At 46.0% G+C, this 19,904-nt stretch overlaps 1 long non-coding RNA gene across 1 annotated transcript in view; it reads right to left on the bottom strand.

Moving 5' to 3' along the window:
- The window catches only part of LOC130275610 (uncharacterized), a 44,332-nt gene that overhangs the window by 9,003 nt on the left and 15,425 nt on the right, over positions 1 to 19,904 (bottom strand). The window contains exon 3 of the long non-coding RNA XR_008844839.1: positions 8,276 to 8,331. This is a non-coding gene — a long non-coding RNA (uncharacterized LOC130275610). The remainder of the gene's footprint in view (positions 1 to 8,275; positions 8,332 to 19,904) is intronic.

Below are 19,904 nucleotides of genomic sequence, written 5' to 3'. Positions count from 1 at the left end.
TAAAAAGGCGAGAAATAGCATCAGGGTGATAATGAAGCGTGCCCGAGGAATCTTTCAGAGCTGAGGGCTTCTGTGCGGCAGCGCGGTCCCTCAAATGTCTAGATAGTAATGAGTGGGCTTTATTGCCCATTTAATAGAACCGTTGTTTGGCATAAAGTAGCTGCAGCTCCCCCCTACGGAGGGAAAGCTCCCCCAAATGAGCACGGGCCGCGACTAGATGCCTCAGAACCAAGAGAGAAGCGGTAGTGAGCAATTCCGCCTCTAGAGAGCGAATTCGTGTCTGCAACTCACGGGATCAGGCCAAGGATTTGCGTTTCAGACAGGAGCCCAGGGCAATACAGTGTCCCCGGACGACCGACTTGTGAGCTTCCCAGAGGACCGCCTGAGAGGAGACAGACCCCTGGTTCAAAGAGAAGTAGTCAACAATGGAGGCCTGGATCGATTCCCGGGAGGAAAGAGATTTGAGCAAATAATCATTAAGGCGCCAGTGGCAGTGAGAACGAGAACAGTGAGTAGAGTGTTCAATCCTCCAAAAATCATACAAGGAGGAAGAACGAACCAGACGCCGAAATAAAGAAGCGAGACGTATTTGGACCGGGGGAACAGGGGTACCCTGTGCAGAGTGCCGGTCTATGGAGGGGGAAAAAATAAGGTTAAAATCTCCACCAAAAAGCCAGGCAGACGGCGGGTATTTATGCAGCCGTGTGAGTACCCGACACAAAAAGGGGATCTGGGACGTATTCGGGGTGTACACATTACAAAGAATAAGGGGCTTACCACCTAGGGAACCCTGCACTTCCACATATCGCTCATGGGGGTTAAGAAAGGAGGAGGTGACTTGGACAGGGCAGGACCTAGACATAAGGATTGTCACTCCGGCTGTCTTCCTACCCGAAAAGGCAAGCGGATAGACATGATGCAGGAATTGAAAAGAGCCAGAGTGGTCAAAATGTGTCTCCTGAGGAAAAACTACGTCTGCCTTCTGGTTCATCAACTCCCGGTGTAGAAGGCGTCATTTAGGGGGGAGTTAAGGCCCTTAATGTTCAGGGTGACACAATTAGCCATGGTCACTGGTGTGGGGGGGACCTAGGAGCTTACGTAAAGTTCTCACTTACCCAAATACTGCCAAGTGTTTCCTGAGACCATGAACCTCGTACCAAGATGCCAGAGGGGGGAGGCGTCACAAGCAGCCACAGGGGCCTGAAAGATAGGAAGGGGAGGGGAAGGAGAAGGGAAACACACAAAGGGTAACAGGGAGAAAAGACATACAACAAAAAAACAAATAGAGAATGCAAAAATACACTAAAACAACATGACAGAAAATAAACCTCTGACTGCAGGGTCAAAGAAGAAGCCAAGACCGGATGTTCTACCGGAACACTGAGGCACGTAGAGAGTACTACAGTGTTTGGGAAGGCCTCGGTGGGGAAATGAGAGAACACCATTCAGGAAGGTAACACTAACACAGAGAAACACCTCCCCACGAGGTCATGCCAAAGGCAAGCAAGAAACAAATACCACTGTAACTTTTTCGTGAAAACAAAAAAGAAAATATGTAGGAGATAACCGCAGGAAAAACCACAACTGTCCACAAACCCGGGGAGTCTGGTGGGAGTTTTCAAGCAGCAAAGCTAAGAAATCCCATAGTCCACAAGCAGGGAACAAGTACTAGCAGGTAGTCAGAACACAGGTCAAGGGGGCACAGGAGGACCCCTAGGCCTGGCAGATGGGGTAGGTATCTTACTTCCTCCTGATCGTCGTCGGCGGACCGGTTGCCACACAGGGGGGAGGTGGAGGCGACAGACCCCAGTCCTTCACTTGAGGAGCAGCGACGTCCAGGGCAAAGCAGAAGGCCGGGATGTCAGAGTAGGAGCGTAGCACAGCAGAGCGTCCATCCCTACGAGCTTGTAAGGCAAACGGGAAGCTCCAGCGGTAAGGGATGTGATGATCACGAAGGACTGCCAGGAGCGGTTGAAGCATGCTTCTCTTCCGGAGGGTGATCCAGGAGAGGTCCTGAAACAGCTGGATGGGGGCCCCATCAAAGTCAAATTCCGCTGTGCACGTGCCTTAGCCATGATAGCTTCCTTGAGGTGGAAGTCGTTGACATAGCAAATGACATCCCTAGGGGGCCCGTTGGATGGCCTTGGTCAGAGAGCACGATGAGCTCTGTCCAGCTTAATTTGGATGAGGTTGAAAATAGCTTCCAGCCATGTCTGGGAGATCTTCATCCCTAGTAGCCTCAGGGAGGCCGCAGACCCAAATGTTATGGCGACGTCCCCTGTTGTCCATGTCCTCCAGATGGTTATGCATGTCACTGAGGAACTCAGATTGGGCAGCAACCGTGGACTGGAGTTGAGCAACATAATCCCTGGTAGAATTATGGGTCTCCTCCAAAGACTCCCCTCAGTCAGAGACATGTTATAAGTCCTGATGAATGGATGCAATCTCCGCCCGACAGGCTTCCTTAACTTCAGCAATTATGGAGCAGAAATCCTCTTTGGAGGGGATAAGTGATAAAAGCTGTGAGAAGGCTCCAGGGCAACCCCAGAGAGGCTATCCCAGGGCGGGGACCCTCCACCATCCGGGTGTGGGCCAGTGCCAGACATCAGAGTGGGGTGCGGTACAACCTTCAGGGAGGTGGACACTGAGGGCTCCACTGGTGGTACAAGCGGGCGCGGGGTTCTGGGCGGCCTGGGGGTCAGAGCTCCCTCAGGAGACACAGGAGCCAGACAGGCAGGGGGGATGCCCAATCCTCAGGAGCCTGCCAGATAGCCAAAGAAGCAGTAGACTGGGGCCTTTGTACAGCAGGGGTCTGAGGCAGGGATGATAAGAGGAGAGTGTAGGCTAGGGGACCTCCGACAACAGAGGCGCAGGTGGGCTGGAGAGCGTCCTGAGGCCCTTTATGGAGAGGGCTCAATTGGGATGGAGAGAGGCAGGGGAGACTAGCCTTGCAGGGGTCACAGGGTTGCAGGGAGGAGAGCACCGGTGTGGAGCCGGAGCAGAGAGCGGTACCTCACTGTGTGCAGGAAGCCATGCAGAGGCAGGAATCTCCTCCTCCGCAGCCAAATCTCCAGGCAGGAGTATGTGGGCCCTTCACCCCAGGCCCGGAGAGATCGGAGGCCGCTGGGACAGGTGAGGAGAGCGGCACAGCGGTCAGGCAGGGACACAGCTGCGTCTGCACTGTATCTTCAGCCACCCGGGGGATGCAGGAGGCCCTGGCCGGGAGCGCAGGCTGTATGCAGGGCCTTGCGCAGGAGACGGGCAGAGGAAACCTCTGATGCTGCGGTTCCCAGAGGCTTTTTTTAATAGAAGTACTTTACAAATCTGTTTAACTTTCTGGCACCAGTTGATTTAAAAAAAAAAAAAAAAAGTTTTCCACGGGAGTACCTGGACGTCTATACTCGTCCATTATTCTCGTGGGTGCTGCCCAGTGCACCCACGAGATCGCGGCAGGGACTCGGCTGTATCACACAGCCGGGACCCTGCTGCACTGCCAGGACCGAAGTAAACTTCGGTCCCAGCAGTTTTAACCCTTACAGCCGCGGTCGGAAATGACCGCGGACTGTAAGTGTTATGACAGAGGGAGGGGGCTCCCTCTGTCTCCTCTGCAGCACCCTGCATCGCGATCGCGGGGTGCTGTGTGTAATACGCGGCTGGCCGGGGCCTGCCGCACTGCCAGGAGTGAAGTTCACTTCACTCCCGTCAGTTTAACCCTTACAGCCGCGGTCAGAAGTGACTGCGCGCTGTAAGGAGTTCTGACAGAGGGAGGGGGCTCCCTCTGTCTCCTCTGCAGCACCCTGCATCGCGATCGCGGGGTGCTGTGTGTAATACGCGGCTGGCCGGGGCCTGCCGCACTGCCAGGAGTGAAGTTCACTTCACTCCCGTCAGTTTAACCCTTACAGCCGCGGTCAGAAGTGACTGCGCGCTGTAAGGAGTTCTGACAGAGGGAGGGGGCTCCCTCTGTCTCCTCTGCAGCACCCCGCATCGCGATCGCGGGGTGCTGTGTGTGGCCGCACTGCCGGGAGTGAAGTTCACTTCACTCCTGACAGTTTAACCCTTACAGCCGTGGTCAGAAGTGACCGCGCGCTGTAAGGAGTTCTGACAGAGGGAGGGGGCTCCCTCTGTCTCTCCTGCAGCACCCCGGAGCATCGCGGGGTGCTGCTGCATACCTGGGCAGCCGGGGGTCCTACAAAGACCCCCAGGTCTGCCCTGGGTATTGCCTGTAAGGACGTGCCAGAGGCAAGTCCTGATTTGCTGCCTGCTAGTGAAAACTAAGTATTCCAAAGCATTAAAAAGTGTAAAAATAAATAAATAAATAAAAGTGTAAAAATAAATAAAAATGTAATAAAAGTGTAAAAAAAAAAAAATATTAAAAATAAATTTATTAAATGAATCTAATAAAAAAAATGCATAATGTGTAGGATCGCATTGGCGGACATCCGCAGCATGTAATATGCTGCGGATGTCCACCATGTGATCCTACACATTATGCAGCAGTCATGGTAATGAGCTCCCTGCTGCGGCTGGGTAGCTTTGTGTGTCCACTCATAGCGGCGGATTTCCCGCCAGCAGTCATGAGCAAACACACTGAGCTACCCAGCCGCAGCAGTGATGGATATATTCACCATGAGCTGGTGCTTATTCCCACAACATGGCGGATATATCCATCAGGAGCCTTAACTGTCACAGACAGACGCTTTATACTGCCAGCCGACCAAGGACCAAACAGAGAGGTCCCTGGTACAGCCTATAACTTGTAGGGGTGCGGTATATAAATGGGGTCACTTGTGGGGGTGGGGGTACTGTTCTGCCCTGAAAGCCAAATGGCGCTCCTCTCCTTCTGAGTCCTACCACGCGGCCAAGGAACCATATATGGCCAAAGCGGGGGTATTTCCGAACATGGGACAAGCAGCTAAATAAAATATAGGGTGCATTTCTTTCAATATCAGAAGTGATGTACAAAAAATATGCCCCCCAAATGATGCATTTGTGAAAAATTGCAAATTTCGAATTTTTAACACTGACTTTGTAATAATTCCTGCCAAAAAACTATGGTGTTAAAATATTCACTGTACCCCCTAGCGAATACCTTGAGGGGTCTAGTTTTTAAAATGGGGTCATTTGGGGGGGTGTTCCTATGTTCTACTACCTTTTAATTTCAGCAAACCTTGCATACCACATAAAAAAAGATGTACTTTTCACATTTTCAAAATTTCAAGTTAAATTGTTAGGCTTCTAACTAAATTAAAATGTTAATTAAAAACAAAAAAATGACGTCAAAATAAAGTAGACATCTGAAAGTATAAGTTTCATAAACTATTTGGTCAGTAAGTATAAATATATGCAACCTATTAGTGTTAAAATAGCAAAAAATCGTTATTTTTAGTAAAAATTTCATGATTTTTTGCATTGTAAAAAAAAACTACAAATGATATCGGCTTACTTTTACTATGTACATGAAGGACAACTTGTGACAAAAAAACAATGTCAGAATTATCGTGATTGGCAAAACGTTACCAGAGTTATTCTCTAATAAAGACAGACATCCCCGATTTGAAAAAACAGGCCTGGTCTTTCAGGGGCGTACAGGTTTATTTGCATTGGTCCTTAAGGGGTTAAATGAAAGGGCTGCTGACATGAGCCCCAACATCTTCATAAGAGTGTGTAGAACTACACTCCTGGAAACTAAAAGGAACTTTGCTCTGAACCTTGGTCTTCATCTCTGGAATAAGATAAAGTGTCATGTTGACGGAATGGATGTTAAAACCCAGATACGACACAGAGGCAATGGGCACATGGACTTCTGCCAACTTATAAGCCATCCTGATTGGTGAAGGAAGGAAAGAGCCACAAAAAGGTGTTGGGTCAGGACTTCTCACAAAGAGGCCTTTAGAAACCAGTAGTCCAGTTAAGGTACAATAAGTAATCCCTGGAGCCTGAGAGCCGCCACCACAGCTACCACCACCTTGGTTGAAAGTGTGTGAGGCAGGAGAAATGCCAACAGGCAGGGCAACAAACTGGAGGTGTCTGAACTTCCCAGCAACTTAGACTGTGATTAATTCTGCCTAGTATTACTATACATAGGGACATGCAGGTACAGGTCCTTGTGATCCAGCATTGCCATCATATCCCTGGGATTGAGAACACTGACCACCAACCGGATAGTTTACATTCTAAACTTCTCTTTCTTTATTCTTTATATACTGATCAAAAAATCTCAAATCAATAATCATATGAAGGTGTGCCAAAGCCTTCGGTACCAGAAATACCTGAGAGTAAATCCCTAACCTGCACTACCCAAATGGGACTTCTTACGATGCACCCTATTGAAGGTAGCCTAGAATGTATGCTTCCAGAACAGCTTTCTTCTCTGTTAGAAGAGGCCTTGTCTGAGGACTTGCCAAGAGATCTATCAAGCAACCTCCTAAAATAATCCTTATGATTCAATGGTCCTCCTGGACAACTTGCATCTAGAAGTCTTGGAAGTGACTTAGACGCCCTCCAACTGGGAGAAATGGAAATAAGTCGGGAAACATTGCAGGGGAAACGGGGGATAAAAAAAAAGAGGCCCGCAGTCAAGAGGTAGACTTATCTTTGTTTCCTCCACCGGAGCACCTGCAACCCTTTCTCTGTGCTCCCCTGTCCCTCCAAGGTCTTGACTGGGAGGTAGGAGAAAAATGAAGGAAGTCCAGCATACGGAAAGTTCAGCTTTGTTGCAGATAAAAGAAGGTAACACACCAGGGGGTGTGTTGTACCTGCCTTCATCTGCAATAAAGATGAACTTTCAGTATGCTGGACTTCCTCGATTTTTCTCCAGTCTGTCCACACACTTGGGTCTTTCCTTAGGGTTCCACCAGATTTTCTTCCTTAAGGAACATGGCTCTAAACCGTTTGGGTAGGCCTGGGCCCTTTTCTGGTTTCTTCCATTTTGTGTTCATGACAGAAAGAAGGGTCTCATCCACTTTGAAGACACTTGATCCTCTAAAGGAGAGATTAGAAGATTCCCCTTGGTTAACATCAAGGTCCCCTGGCCTGATGGACTTCAACAGCCTCTGCCTCGTCACAGGAGGGAAGAAGGAAGAGGAAGAACAGGAATCCTCATGTGGCCTCGGATCCGGTCTTGTAGAAACCCCCATCCTGTGAGGTGAATGATGGTGTCCTTGAACTGTTTGATCAAACCACGGACATACTCCTTCATTTAGATAATCATGTCTTGAATGGTAAGTTTACCCTGGGATAGGATGTGGGAACAGCAATTGGCATGGTGGGAGAACCAATAAGCATCCTCCAAAGGAGTGTTACACTCGTAACAAACCAAAAGCTCTTTTTTGAAAGTGGACTTCCTGGAAGCTGAACCCCTCTTAGATCCATCCCTGGGAGATGACACAATTTATAACAGACATGGAAAAAAACATTACGTGAAAGGATAAAACGGCAGTGCTAAAATCCTTTACACTCCAAGAGTACCAGAGGCACGGAGGAAAAAAAGTCTCAAAACGATGAGCAAAAGTCTAGCAAACCTAGGCAACACAGAATGCAACCAAGAGGATGCACACCATAGGAGCTAACTGGTGACAGTATGTGCTTAAAGAGGCCGAACATCAGAACAAGCAGGTTTATATAGGCCTGCTGGAGGCAAAACGGGCTAGGCTAAGCCCTGAAGGGGCGTGACCGAAAGTGGAATCATTGTAAGTCTATGGAACCCGTTATCCGCAATCAGATACACTAAGAGCTGAGCAAGGAGTGAGGGGTGCTGCCACACGCTTTTCTTCGCTCTATCTAGAGACTAGTTGGAGTCTCAGCCCAACAGATCAAAACTTTTCAGTATAACACAATACTAGGGGTTTCAAAAGCCCCTAGTATCGGGTTATGCTAAGTTGTGTAACTGAGTACTAGTGGAGCTCTATGAATATAGGGTGACAGTTGCATTTATTTAAAAAAATTAAGATAGGACATTGGGGAATTCATCAAAACTTGTGCAGAGGAAAAGTTGACCAGTTTTTTAAAGGCCTGTGAAAAAGAAGTGATCCGATTGGTTGCTATGGGCAATGAATCTCCCCCAGTGTGTTTATTATATGTCTGTGTAAATGACAGTTATGCGTACCGGTTATAATATCATCATGTATCTGTTTGGATAGGGGATAAGATGTTTATGGGTGGAATACCCCATTTCCAAACTAAGCCATGCCTTTAGGATGTGTTCACAGGCTCAGGTTTTTAATTGCAATTATTGAATTCAAAGCTAGGAATGGATTTGAAAAAGTGGAAGTCTTACCTTTTCTTTTATACGTGTCCTTCATTCATGAACTGTTCCTGACTTTGTGTTTAAAACTGCAAATAAAAACATGAACATGTGAACACAGCCTTAAGAGATTAATCATTTATTGTTCTTGCAAACTTACTTGAGGGTATGTTCACACGTTCAGGTTTTAATTACAATTATTGAAAACATAACAGGAGCAGATCATACATAGAGGACACACATAAAACAAAAGTCTGGGACATTTCATTTTAAATACATTTCTGGCTTTGTATTTAATAATTGCAATTAAAAACTTGAACATGTGAAGGCAGCCCCACCATTAGGATTATTAGCTACAAAAAAAATGTCCTTACTGCCATTTACAAGTATTGCGAACCATGAAGCTAAAAAACGCTAAGCCTCATTTTTAAAGGGGTTACTCCGCACCCCTAGACATCTTATCCCCTATCCAAAGGATAGGGGATAAGATGTCAGATCACCGGGGTCCCGCTGCTGGGGGCCCCTGGGATCTCGGCTGCTGCACCCACCTGTACGTCTTCCACCTCACACCGGCAACGGTTGAGGCTTCGGAGCCCGACCACAATGGCGGACGAGCGTGACGCCACGACTCCGCCCCATGTGACATCACGCCCGCCCCCTCAATGCAAGTCTATGAGAGGGGGTGTGACGGACCCATGACGTGAACACACTTCATGGAGCCATTAATGATTTTCCGCATGTGGAATTGTCCAAACTATTAAAATATAACATTATTTATCCCACATGCTTTTTCTTATAATATTTATGGATAGACAAAATCCTTTCAAGTTTGTGAAATGTTGTGTTTTATTTATATATATATATATATATATATATATATATATATATAAATATATCCCAGCTGAGTACCCGGCGTTCCCCGTTTTTCCTTCCTAATCCTTGTTGGGGAGGAAAATAAACAAAGGAGGAAGCTTTTGACTTCATATCCCGACCTCCTATCCCGTCTTCCCGTCCTCCTATCACAACCTCCTATCACGACCTCCTATCCTGTCCTCCTATCTCGGCCTCCTATCCAGACCTCCTATCCCGTCCTCCTATCTCGACCTCCTATCTCGACCTCCTATCCCGTCCTCCTATCTCGACCTCCTATCCCGTCCTCCTATCTCGACCTCCTATCACGTCCTCCTATCCCGGTCCTCCTATCCCGACCTCCTATCTCGACCTCCTATCCAGACCTCCTATCCCGTCCTCCTATCTCGACCTCCTATCTCGACCTCCTATCCCGTCCTCCTATCTCGACCTCCTATCCCGTCCTCCTATCTCGACCTCCTATCACGTCCTCCTATCCCGGTCCTCCTATCCCGACCTCCTATCTTGACCTCCTATCCCGTCCTCCTATCTCGACCTCCTATCTCGTCCTCCTATCCCGGTCCTCCTATCCCGTCCTCCTATCTTGACCTCTTATCCCGTCCTCATATTCCGACCTGTAATATGTGACCAGGTATTGAAATATCTCCAGCCATACAGAAGTTATTTGGGAACATACATTTCCCATTGATTTGCATGGGACTTTAAACAAAACCCCCAACCCTCACAAATAGAGGTAGTTAAGGGTTAAATTAACTATCCTATACTTTAAGTGGACACATCAGTAACATGTGACCAAGTATTATCGAAATATCTCCAGCCGTTTGGAAGTTATACAGTAATATATATTTCCCATTGACTTGTATAGGACTTTTAAGGAGTTTGTTTTATGTATAATGATGACATTTGTACGGGAGGAGTTGTTTTTTACAAAAAAAGTTTGTGAAATGTACGGTCACATCAACATAAATCTAGAAAGAATATTGGCATTTAACCCATTGGGACAGTTTTTATGATTAATGCAAAATCTACAAATAAATAACTTAATGAATAAAAACACAACAGCACAAATAAATCAGTGTTCTTATTTGATGTCTGGGAAAGCTGGGTAATAAACATGGCTGCCACAACTGCTACGACAAATGGAATACCTATCAAGTGTGGTAAAGCTGGACAACGGACAGGTGATGCCAAAAACCTTTTTTTGCAAATGTGTCCTCATCTGATATCTTGGATAGCTGGGTGACAACAATAAACATTCTTGCCACAACCTCTACTACATCCTTAAGAGATCCTTGAATCATATGATCAATCATATGATTTAAGGATATCTCAAAGATGTGTAAATATGCAATAAAAAATGCACAACACGTTAACATAAATTTTTTATATCTACAAGAAAAAAAATGGAGGTTTATGTGAAAAAACAAACCATCTCTAAAAACGCACCAAAGTGAAAAAAATGCCACAAAAAGATCCTTTTTTTGTGTATTCCCTATTAAGATTCAGCTAGCATGTGGCTGCAGTTTTTTCAAACAAATTAGTAAAGTTTGGAGAGAAAAAAACGGCACAAGTAATGCGCCATTTTTCCAGAAAACACTATGGGGGCAGATCAACAGTCTTTGTTGCACAAAGTGCAAAATGCAGGGTTCTTTAATCCTTTCTGTGTAGAGTTCTGTCTGTTTTTTGTTGTATTTATATTATGCTCAAGCGTGCAATGGAGGCGGGGAATGGAGCGGCATGGGAATGAATATTCACATGGCAGGGGAGCTCGGCAAGCTGGCTCCCAGTCCTCATTGCGTTAGTGCAATTTAAATAGAAGAAAAAAATAGACCGAACTCTGCACAGGAGCTACGGAAAGGAGTAAGTAACTCTGCCCCTCAGCTCTTCACTCACACTATTAGCCAGTATATTGGGTTAAGTGCAGGCGAAACTGCTGTCAGATTCTCTTTAAGCCATTTAGCACTGCACTATGAATCTTCCTATACACTTACAATGATTTCAGAAAGTTTTCAGACCTTTTCACTTTTTCACATTTTGTTATGTTGTGGCCTTGTAGTAAAATTAAAAAAGAAAAATCTATTTTCCTCTCAATCTTCATTTAATACCCCAAAATGATAATGTGAAAATAGATTTTTAGAAATTGTTGGCAAATTTATAAAATATTAACCCCTAAAGGAGCCTTGACGTACGCATACGTCATGACACCCTGGTACTTAAGGACCCATGACATACGCGTACGTCATGGACAATTCCGGTCCACGCCATTCAGCAGGCATCCCGTGCAAACGCCTAGGAGGGTCATTAGACCCCCCATGTCGGCGATCGCAAAAAAACGCAACTGAATTCACACTTGTGAATCGCTGCGATTTCGGTGATGCGGGTCACTGGTGACCCGCTGACCCGGAGAAACAAGGTGATCGGGGGTGTAGGATACACCCCCGATCACCTCCTGTATCTATGGGGAGGTGGCGATTTCGTCACCCCACCAGGATCGCTGCTATTGGCTGGACGTCCAGCCAATAGCAGCCAGCAGGGGAGGGATTAACCGCATCCTCCTGCAGCTGGCTGGGTTCAGTCAGCAGTCAGAGCTGCTGCAGGAAGACCGGGACCCCCCCTCTGCTGAGATCGGAGCCCCCACAGAAGAAAAGAAGCCCCCCATAGATCAGGGAAAGAATACAATCCAGGGAAAGGTAGGGTAAAAAGTAAAATAAAAGTTATAAAAAGTAAAAAAAAATCCCCCCCCCCCAAATAGGTCCCCAAGGGTCCGCCGCAATTTATCAGTGTGACCCGGGCCCTATTAGGGGTTCAGGGCGCTGCATTTGGCCCTCCCATTTTTTTTTTGGCCGCAGCGCTTTCCCCCCCCATATGGTTTATAGTTACACCAATCACACACAGTACATACTCCCCCCCCAACACACCCCCACCCCCCCCCCTATACCGCCACACCACCACCGCCCCCCGCCACCGTAGAAAAAGGCGATGGCTCGCCAGGCATTTTCGGCAGTGGAGGCATACGCTTTTCTTGCCTCCGTTTCCTAATCTGCCAGTGAGGACGATGAAGATCCAACATTCCTGTGTTCTTCGTCGTCCTCCTCATCATCTAGTAGTGATGATGAGTCCCCTGTATGGCGGCGGAGACGCCGCCAGGCGAGGCCACGCACCCCCCATGATAGTGGCCCAGTGGCCAGCACTAGTACAAGCGACAATGCCGCTGGTACTAGGAGTCCGACCCCCCAGACAAGTTTACCGGAGCCCCCTTCCGGTGAACCTGTCTGGAGACACCCATAGGGTTATCAGCCACGGGTTCCTGAGTTTGTTGGCGAATCCGGATTGACACGGCCGGGTTCACTGAAATGGACTATTTCAGCTATTTTTTCAGTGACAGCCTGGTCAATCTAATGGTGGAGCAGACGAATCTGTACGATAGGCAGTTCCTCACCCACCACCCAGATTCTTTTTTGGCCAGGCCCAATGAATGGCGCGCCATTGATGCAGCAGAGATGAGGACATTTTGGGGCCTCTTGCTGCATATGGGCCTGGACAAAAAGCCTAGTGTCAGGCACTAATGGAGCGGGGACGTCCTATACAAGACCCCGCTTTACAGTATGGCCATGACACGGAAGCGGTTCGAGGCGTTTCGGAAATGCCTTCATTATGCAGATAAAGAGGCATGTCCACCCCGAAGTGATCCCACCGATGACCGGCTTTACAAAGTGAGGCCGGTCATCGATCACTTTGGGGCCAAATTTTTGGAGGCCTACCTACCTCTCAGGGACCTCTCGGTTGATGAGTCTCTTATCAGTTTTAAGGGGAGACTCATCTTCCGCCAATATATTCCCTCGAAGCGGGCGCGATATGGCGTGAAGCTCTATAAACTTTGTGAGAGTACCTCCGGGTACACTTACAAGTTTAGAGTGTATGAGGGACGAGATTCCCGTATTGAACCCCCAGATTGTTCCCCCACTCTGGGTGTTAGCGGGAAACTCGTTTGGGAGCTTGTGCACCCATTGCTGGATAAGGGTTACCACGTGTACGTGGACAACTTTTATACCAGCATCCCTCTCTTCACATCCCTTGCCGCCAGATCGACGTCCGCTTATGGGACCGTGCGGAAAAACCAGAGAGGCCTCCCTCTAAATTTGATCCAGACACCTATTCCCAAGGGTGAGTCCCGTGCCCTTGCCCATGAAAACCTGTTGTTGGTCAAGTATAAGAGGGATGTCCTTATGCTGACCACTATTCATTGCAACGGCAGCTCACCTGTCCCTGTGCGAGGTACCACAACACCGGTCCTCAAGCCCGATTGTATTCTGGACTACAATCGGTATATGGGGAGAGTTGATCTTTCTGATCAAGTCCTCAAGCCATACATGGCCATGCACAAAACACGGGTATGGTACAAAAAAGTTGCGGTTTACATACTTACATGCTTACTTCTGGCTCCATAGGAGAAAGCCAAAGCTCAAGGACCCTGACTGATCTCCGGCACCTCTGAGACCGGTGTGCATGCTGTTTATGCTAAGATATTAGGTATGTCCTTACTTCAAAGAAATGTATTTTCATATTTACAATGAAATTTTCTCCTTTTACCACTTGTGAAAATGAAAAATTTGGGGTAACCCCAGCATTTTAGTGTAAAAAAAATCCAATTTTTCATTTTCACATCCCACTTCATGAATATTTATCAAAACACCTGTGGGGTGTTAAGGCTCACTGTACCCCTTGTTACATTCCTTGAGGGGTGTAGTTTCTAAAATAGTATGCCATGGTGGGTTTTTTTTGCTGTCCTGGCACCATAGGGGCTTCCGAAATGCCATATGCCCCCCCCCATTTCAGCAAAATTTGCAAATGTGACTCCTCTTCTGAGCATTGTAGTGCGCCCACAGTGCACTTGACGTCCACACATGGGGTATTTCCATACTCAGAAAAGATGGGGTTACACATTTTGGGGGGCATTTCTCTTATTACTCCTTGTAAAAATGTAAAATTTTGGGAAAAACCAGCATTTTAGTGGAAAATAAGAATAAAAAATCATTTACACATCCAAAGTCGTCAAACCCCTGGGGGGTGTTAAGGCTCACTGTTCCCCTTGTTACGTTCCTTGAGGGATGTAGTTTCCAAAATATTATGCTATGTGGGGTTTTTTTTTTTTTTTGCTGTCCTGGCACCATAGGGACCTCCTAAATGGGACATGCCCCCAAAAAAACATTTCAACAAAATTTACTTTGCAAAAGCCAAATGTGACTCCTTCTCTTCTGAGCATTGTAGTACGCCAACATAGCACTTGACGTGCACATATGAGGTATTTCCATACTCAGAAGAGATGGGATTACACATTTTGGGGGTCATTTTCTCCTATTACCCCTTGTAAAAATGTAAATTTTGGGGGAAAACCAGCATTTTATTGAAAAAATATATATAATTTACACGTCCAACTTTGACGAAAAGTCGTCAAACACCTGTGGGGTGTTAAGGCTCACTGTACCCCTTGTTACGTTCCTTGAGGGGTGTTGTTTCCAAAATAGTATGCCATGTGTTTTTTTTTTTTTTTTTTTGCTGTCCTGGCACCATAGGGGCTTCCTAAATGGGACCTGCCCCCAAAAAAACATTTCAGCAAAATTTACTTTGCAAAAGCCAAATGTGACTCCTTCTCTTCTGAGCATTGTAGTACGCCAACAGAGCACTTGACGTGAACATATGAGGTATTTCCATACTCAGAAGAGATGGGGTAACAAATTTTGGGGGGCATTCTTTCCTATTAACCCTTGTAAAAATTTGGGGGAAAACTAGCATTTTAGTGGAAAAAAAAATAATTTACACATCCAACTTTAACAAAAAGTTGTGGAACACCTGTGGGGTGTTAAGACTCACTGGACCCCTTGTTACGTGCCTTGAGGGGTCTAGTTTCCAAAATAGTATGCCATGTGTTTTTTTTGCTGTTCTGGCACCATAGGGGCTTCCTATATGTGACATGCCCCCCAAAAACAATTTCAGAAAAACTCACTCTCCAAAATCCCACTATTGCTCATTCCCTTCTGAGCCCTCTACTGCGCCCGCCGAACACTTGACATACACATATGAGGTATTTCCTTACTCTAGAGAAATTGGGTTACACATTTTAGGAAGATTTCTCTCATTTTACCCCTTGAAAAAATTCAAAAACTGGGTCTACAAGAACATGCCAGTTTAAAAAATGAAGACTTAGAATTTTCTCCTTCACTTTGCTGCTATTCCTGTGAAACACCTAAAGGGTTAACAAAGCTTTTGAATACCATTTTGAATACTTTGAGGGGTGTAGTTTTTATAATGGGGTAATTTGTGGGGTATTTCTAATATGAAGACCCTTCAAATCCACTTCAAAACAGAACTGGTCCCTGAAAAATTTCGATTTTGAAAATATTGTGAAAAATTGGAAAATTGCTGCTATACTTTAAAGCCCTCTGATGTCTTCCAAAAGTAAAAACATGTCAACTTTATGATGCAATCATAAAGTAGACATGTTGTATATGTGAATCAATCTATAATTTATTTGGAATATTCATTTTCCTTATAAGCAGAGAGCTTCAAAGTAAAAAAAAAATGCACAATTTTCTATTTTTTTCATAAAATTTTGGAATTTTTCACCAAGAAATGATGCAAGTATCGACCAAAATTTTACCACTAAATTAAAGTAGAATATGTCACGAAAAAACAATCTCGGAATCAGAATGAAAGGTAAAAGCATCCCAGAGTTATTAATGTTTAAAGTGACAGTGGTCAGATGTGCAAAAAATGGCCGTGTCCTACAGTGAAAATTGGCTGGGTCCTTAACCTGTTGGGGACGAAGGGCGTATGCATACGCCCTTGCGTCCTGGTACTTAAGGACGAAGGGCGTATCCATACGCCCGTGGGAATTTCGGTCCCCGCCGCACGCCGGGCGGGGACCAGGCCGGGGTGACTGCTGATATCTATCAGCAGGCACCCCGTGCAAATGCCCAGGGGGGTCATTAGACCCCCCCCATGTCGGCGATCGGCGCATTCACACTTGCGATTTGCGCCGATTCTGGGTCTATGGTGACCCGGAATAGAAGGGGGATCGCGGGTGTCTAAGACACCCACGATCCCCCTAAAGCGATAGGAGTGAGGTGGCCACCCCTCCTATCCCTGCTATTGGTGGTCTAGACGCGACCACCAATAGCAGATCTGGGGCGGGGGGGTTTACTTTCGTTTTCCCCGTCCTGCCCACCCACAATAGGCGGGGCAGAACGGGGAAAACGAAGAGGAGCGGCGCCGGAGTCCACTTACCCCTCCGGAGGCTGCGGAGCGACGGCGATCGGCGGGAGGCGACGGAGACCTGCGGGCGGCAGGCGGCAGAAGAGGACGGCTCCCTGGATGCGACGGAAGCCGGTGAGTAGTTGCCTAGCAACATCTAGAGGGCTACAGTGTGAGACCACTATAGTGGTCTCTAGACTGTAGCCCTCCAGATGTTGCAAAACTACAACTCCCAGCATGCCCAGACAGCTGTTTGCTGTGTGGGCATGCTGGAATTTGTAGTTTTGCAACAGCTGGAGGTCCACAGTTTGGAGATCACTGTTCAGTGGTCTCTAAATTGTAGCACTCCAGATGTTGCAAAACTACAAATTCCAGCATGCCCACACAGAAAACAGCTGTCTCGGCATGCTGGGAGTTGTAGTTGCGTACCTCCAGCTGTTGCATAACTACATCTCCCAGCATGCCCTTCTGTGATCAGTACATGCTGGGAATTGTAGTTTTGCAACAGCTGGAGGCACACTGGTTGGAAAATACTGAGTTAGGTAACAGAACCTAACTACAACTCCCAGCATGTACTGACAGACCGTGCATGCTGGGAGTTGTAGTTTTGCAACAGCTGGAGGCACACTGGTTGGAAAATACTGAGTTAGGTAACAGAACCTAACTGAAGGTTTTCAAACCAGTGTGCCTCCAGCTGTTGCAAAACTACAACTCCCAGCATGTACTGACAGACCGTGCATGCTGGGAGTTGTAGTTTTGCAACAGCTGGAGGCTCACTGGTTGGAAAATACTGAGTTAGGTAACAGAACCTAACTGAAGGTTTTCCAACCAGTGTGCCTCCAGCTGTTGCAAAACTACAACTCCCAGCATGCATGGTCTGTCAGTACATGCTGGAAGTTGTAGTTTTGAAACAGCTGGAGGTTTGCCCCCCCCCCCCCCATGTGAACGTACAGGGTACATTCACATGGGCGGGTTTACAGCAAGTTTCCTGCTTCAAGTATGAGCTGCGGCAAATTTTTCGCCGCAGCGCAAATTCCTATCGGGAAACTCACCGTAACCCGCCAGTGTGACTGTACCCTAAAAACACTACACTAACACCTAATAAAGAGTAAAACACTACATATACACCCCCTTACACTGTCCCCCCCCCCCCCCCCCCCAATAAAAATGAAAAACGTATTGTACGGCAGTGTTTCCAAAACGGAGCCTCCAGCTGTTGCAAAACAACAACTCCCAGCATTTCCGGACAGCCACTGACTGTCCAGGCATGCTGGGAGTTTAGCAACAGCTGGAGGCACCCTGTTTGGGAATCACTGGCATAGAATACCCCTATGTCCACCCCTATGCAATCCCTAATTTAGTCCTCAAATGCGCATGCCGCTCTCTCACTTCGGAGCCCTGTCGTATTTCAAGGAAACAGTTTAGTGCCACATATGGGGTATCTCCGTACTCGGGAGAAATTGCACTACTAATTTTGGGGGCTTTTTCTCCTTTTACCCCTTATGAAAAGGAAAAGTTGGGGTCTACACCAGCCTGTTAGTGTAAAAAATTTTTTTTTTACACCAACATGCTGGTGTTGCCCTTTACTTTTTATTTTCACAAGAGGTAAAAGGAAAAAAAGACCCCCAAAATTTGTAACGCAATTTCTCCTGAGTTCGGAAATACCCCATATGTAGGCGTAAAATGCTCTGCGGGCGCACAACAAGGCTCAGGAGTGAGAGTGCACTATGTACATTTGAGGCCAAAATTGGTGATTTGCACAGGGGTGGCTGATTTTACAGCGGTTCTGACATAAACCCAAAAAAATAAATACCCACATGTGATCCCATTTTGGAAACTACACCCCTCATGTAATGTAATAAGGGGTATAGTGAGCATTTACACCCCACAAGTGGAACAGTGATCCGTGAAAATGAAAAATTAAATTTTTTTGTTTGCACAGCCCACTGTTCCAAAGATCTGTCAAACGCCAGTAGGGTGTAAATGCTCACTGTACCCCTTATTACATTCTGTGAGGGGTGTAGTTTCCAAAATGTGTCACATGTGGGGGAGTCCACTGTTCTGGCACCACGGGGGGCTTTGTAAATGCACATGGCCCCCGACTTCCATTCCAAACAAATGATCTCTCTAAAAGCTCAATAGCGCTCCTTCTCTTCTGAGCATTGTAGTTCGCTCGCAGTGCACTTGACGTCCAAACATGGGGTATTTCCATACTCAGAAGAAATGGGGTTACAAATTTTGGGGGGCATTTTCTCCTATTACCCTTTGTAAAATTTGGGGGGAAAAACAGCATTTTAGTGGAAATTTTTTTTTTTATTTACACATCTGACTAACAAAAAGTTGTCAAACACCTGTGGGGTGTTAAGGCTCACCGTACCCCTTGTTACATTCCTTGAGGGGTGTCGTTTCCATAATAGTGTGCGATGTGGTTTTTTTGCTGTCCTGGCACCATAGGGGCATCCTAAATAGGACATGCCCCCCAAAAAACATTTCAGAAAAACTCACTCTCCTAAATCCCATTGTTGCTCCTTCGCTTCTGAGCCCTCTAGTGCACCCGCCGAACACTTGACATACACATATGAGGTATTTTCTTACTCGAGAGAAATTGGGTTACAAATTTTGAGAGGATTTTTTTCCTTTTACCCCTTGTAAAAATTCAAAAACTGGGTCTACAAGAACATGCGAGTGTATAAAATTAAGATTTTGAATTCTCTCCTTCACTTTGCTTCTATTCCTGTGAAACACCTAAAGGGTTAACACACTTACTAAATGTCATTTTTAATACTTTGAGGGATGCAGTTTTTATAATGGGGTCATTTATGGGGTATTTCTAACCAGAAGACCATTCAAATTCACTTCAAACCTGAACTGGTCCCTGAAAAATTCCGATTTTGAAAATTTTGCAAAAAATTGGAAAATTGCTGTTGAACTTTGAAGCCCTCTGATGTTTTCCAAAAGTAAAAACTCATCAATTTTATGATGCAAACATAAAGTAGACATATTGTATATCTGAATCAATATATAATTTATTTGGAATATCCATATTCCTTATAAGCAGAGAGCTTCAAAGTTAGAAAAATGCTAAATTTTCAAATTTTTCATGAAATTTTTGAATTTTTCACCAAGAAAGGATGCAAGTATCGACGAAAATTTACCACTAACATAAAGTAGAATATGTCACGAAAAAACAATCTCGGAATCAAATTTATAAGTAAAAGCATCCCAGAGTTATTAATGCTTAAAGTGACAGTGGTCAGATTTGCAAAAAATGCTCTCGTCCTTAGGGTCATAATGGGCTCCATCCCCAAGGGGTTAAAAACTAAAATTTTGCATTCTGATCCTTTGCTATGACACTTTAGCTCTGGCTCCTTCCGTTTCTCTTGATCATCTCTGAGCTGTTTCTACACCTTGATTAGAGTCACCTGTGGTAAATTCAGGTAATGAGAGAAGATTTTGAAAGACACAGCCCAGTCTATATAAGGTCTCACTGTTGACAATGCATATCAAAGTAAAAACCAAGCCATGAAGAGTAAAGCACTGC

The sequence above is a fragment of the Hyla sarda genome, chromosome 6, assembly GCF_029499605.1.
Source record: "Hyla sarda isolate aHylSar1 chromosome 6, aHylSar1.hap1, whole genome shotgun sequence".
In the NCBI taxonomy this organism is placed as follows: Eukaryota; Metazoa; Chordata; class Amphibia; order Anura; family Hylidae; genus Hyla; species Hyla sarda.
The sequence above is the reverse complement of the archived record's forward strand: the minus strand, read 5'-3'. Positions and strand labels throughout refer to the sequence as shown.